Source organism: Myotis davidii, unplaced genomic scaffold (genome assembly GCF_000327345.1).
Source record: "Myotis davidii unplaced genomic scaffold, ASM32734v1 scaffold113, whole genome shotgun sequence".
Lineage (NCBI taxonomy): Eukaryota > Metazoa > Chordata > Mammalia > Chiroptera > Vespertilionidae > Myotis > Myotis davidii.
In genome coordinates, this window is record NW_006284356.1 from 368,102 (window position 1) to 371,262 (window position 3,161).

General features: G+C 49.3%; 1 long non-coding RNA gene across 1 annotated transcript; it reads right to left on the reverse strand.

The window, feature by feature from the left end:
- Positions 1-1,367: 1,367 nt before the first annotated feature.
- On the reverse strand, positions 1,368-3,128 carry LOC107184971. Its single transcript, XR_001515881.1, has 2 exons — positions 2,939-3,128; positions 1,368-1,639 (listed from the first exon to the last, which is right to left on the reverse strand). It is a non-coding gene; the product is annotated as an uncharacterized LOC107184971 (long non-coding RNA).
- Positions 3,129-3,161: the final 33 nt, after the last annotated feature.

Genomic DNA, 3,161 nt, shown 5'->3' on the forward strand with positions numbered 1-3,161 from the left:
CTGCCCAGGCCTGATGCCTGGGCCAGAGGCATCAGGCCTGGGCTGGGGGCAGAACCAGTGATGGGGGGAAATGAGGGGCTGATCCTGCGATGGGAGGGTGATGGGGGTCAACGCCTGAGGGCTCCTAATATGTGAGAGGGGGTAGGCTGGGCTGAGGGACACCCCCCCACACACACACCCAGTGCACAAATTTCATGCACCAGGCCCCTAGTCTTATATAATAAAAGGCTACTATGCAAATCGACCGAATGGCGGAATGATGTGCACTGACCACCACAGGGCAGATGCTCAATGCAGGAGTTGCCCCCTGGTGGTCAGTGAGCTCCCACAGTGGGAGCACTTCTCAGCCAGAAGCCCTGAGCCGGGCTCATGGTGAGAACAGTGGCAGTGGCGGGAACCTCTCTTGCCTCTGTGGCAGCACCAAGGATGTCTGTCAGACATCCCCTGAGGGCTCCTGGACTGTGAGGGTGCACCTTGGGCTGAGGAGCCTCCTCCCCCTGAGTGCACAAAATTTGTGCACTGGGCCTCTAGTTTCAAAATAAAAAGTTTAAAAAAATAAATGTCTTCATGCAAAGAAAATAGCACTGAATTGTCTGAGGTTTAGAAAAAAAGGAAACCCAACTTTCTTCAGAGCTCCCATTTACTAGTAGTTGTATCTAATAACTAAGCAAACATTGGTGATGTCAAATAACAGTCTCTGCCAGGTATTCAATGCCATCAGGAGTTCCCATTGTGGAGTTTAGTGAAGGGGAAGGCTTTAAGCAGCTCAAATGCTGCAGCTAGTGTTGCTGCTCTGATGATACAGTAGAAACTGGGGCAACTCAGCAGAACATGTGCTCTACTGATACAAAGGGGAGGCTGGCTTATTTTGAGAGAAGTTACTGCCCCCAGACCCTGATTGATCTATTTCTATGCAAAGGACTCCAAAGGCACACAGATTGATCCAAATAGCACTGCCTTGATTGGCCAGCTCCACGTATTCTGATTGGTGGTTGTGGAGCTGTTCTGATTGGTCAGTAAAGGTGCAAATGAGGCCAAAGCTCTACAGCTCCAATTGGACGAGGCACCGCTCAGCCCCATTGGTCAAAATAGTATCCTAGGAACTCCTTTATAAGGATCAGCTCCAGGCAGGAGCACAGTGCAGGAGGTGGCCGCCAGGCCTGGGGACTTTCCCTGAAATGGAGCCCCTCATAAACAGTGGCTGCTAGGCTCTGATTATGGTTTTGGGCCCGGTCAACCACAACCAGGTACATTCTTTCTTGGGGTCAACAGTGGTGTTCATGAATCATAGAGCAGAAGACAAACGCAAATAAAAAAATAAGTAAAAAAATCAGCTCTGTACTGTGAATTAAAAACTTTTTTTTTTTTTTTATTGGAAGCATCACCTGAAGTAGTTTAAAGAGCGGCAAAAACACCCAAGAGAAAGCTACTAACAATAAGGTTCATTCAAGAATTTTACAACACTCATTTTCATTCCTTAAAATCATTTTTACCTCCTTTGTCCTAGCAAGGCACAGAAAAACCAATAGCCAGCCCTTAGGTTCTTAAACAGTCCAGACACACACTTGTCGGGTGAAGTAAGTGCTTCTGCTCATCTGGCATTCTCAGGGGAAGGGTTGTCTCACCTTTTGGTACTTTTCTTTGTTAATCGCACAGGAGGATTTTGAGAGAGCAGGAGGGAGGGGAGGAGGGAGGAGAGACAGACGTTGGTGTGAGAGATGGAGGACCGGACCCCCTTGCCCCGCAACCATGAACTTGCAACCCAGGCTGGTGCCCCGACCAGGAACCCAACCTGGGACCCTGCGTGTGCAGGCGAAGCTCTAACCACTGAGCCGCCAGCCAGGCACCTTTTAAGTACCTTTAAATCTAATTTTGGTTTTTAGTTCACTTTGACATAATAGTTAAAAATATACCCTATAAAGACATAGTCATTATTGGGTGGGTAAAATGATCTGCCCAGTTTCACATATTTGAAAACTTTACATAGTGATTTATACTGTCAAATAAATAAATAAATAAGTCAAAGGACAAAGTAATCCCTTTGGATGAAGTTGCTATTGCCAGTATAAAATTAAATTTTATAAAATTCACCATAAAACTTAAGAAGTCTTCCTTTCCCTAAACGGTAGCTACCAAAATTTGTGGTTTCAAATAATGCCTAAGATAGTCTGAAATACTATCGTTTCCTTTAATGTGATTTAAAAAAAAAAAATATTTTATTGATTTTTTACAGAGAGGAAGGGAGAGAGATAGAGAGTTAGAAACATCGATGAGAGAGAAACATCGATTAGCTGCCTCCCGCACACTCCCCAACTGGGGATGTGCCCGCAACCCAGGTACATGCCCTTGACCGGAATCGAACCTGGGACCTTTCAGTCCGCAGGCCGTCGCTCTATCCACTGAGCCAAACCGGTTTCGGCTCCTTTAATGTGATTTTAAAAAATTTGTTTTTAATCTTCACTAGAGGATATGTCTTTAAAGAAACCCTGTGCGACTGCCTCCTGCAGAGTTGGGATGGAACCCTCCCTAGGTCTGTGCGGAGGCCGGAGTTTGGCCAAAGCGCGCGTGCAGGCGACCGCCACCCTAAACCCAGGGCGGGCAGAGGCGCTTCTCACAAACTGTCTCTATCCACACAGACGGTCTCTCTCTCCACACAGATGGTGGCTCTCTCACACAGACGGTCTTCCTCTCTACATAGAGGGTCTCTCTCTCTCTCACACACAGGCGGTCTCACCCTCACACAGACGGTCTCACCCTCACACAGACGGCCTCTCTCTCACACAGACGGTCTCTCTCTCACACAGACGGTCTCTCTCACACAGACGGTGTCTCTCTCACATAGACCGTCTCTCACTACACAGAAGGTCTGCGAAGGGGACTCGGCACCGCCCCGGAGTCTATGAGGAAAGAGCGCTGAACGCATTTCTATGGGCCTCACCGGCAGAGTCTCCCGTCTCCGCGTCCGTCCCTTCCCTTCAAGGAGCCCGGAGGAAGGCGGGGCCGCCTCGGGACAAGATGGCGACCACGCGACGCTCTGGGCTTCCACGCCACGTCTCGGTAGCCGGAAGTCCTGTGGGTGTCGCCAATCGGAAGGGGAAGTAAAAGGCAGTCGGCTGTCGGGCTCGGGCTCAGCGAGGCCGGCCGGCGAGCGGAACCGCGGG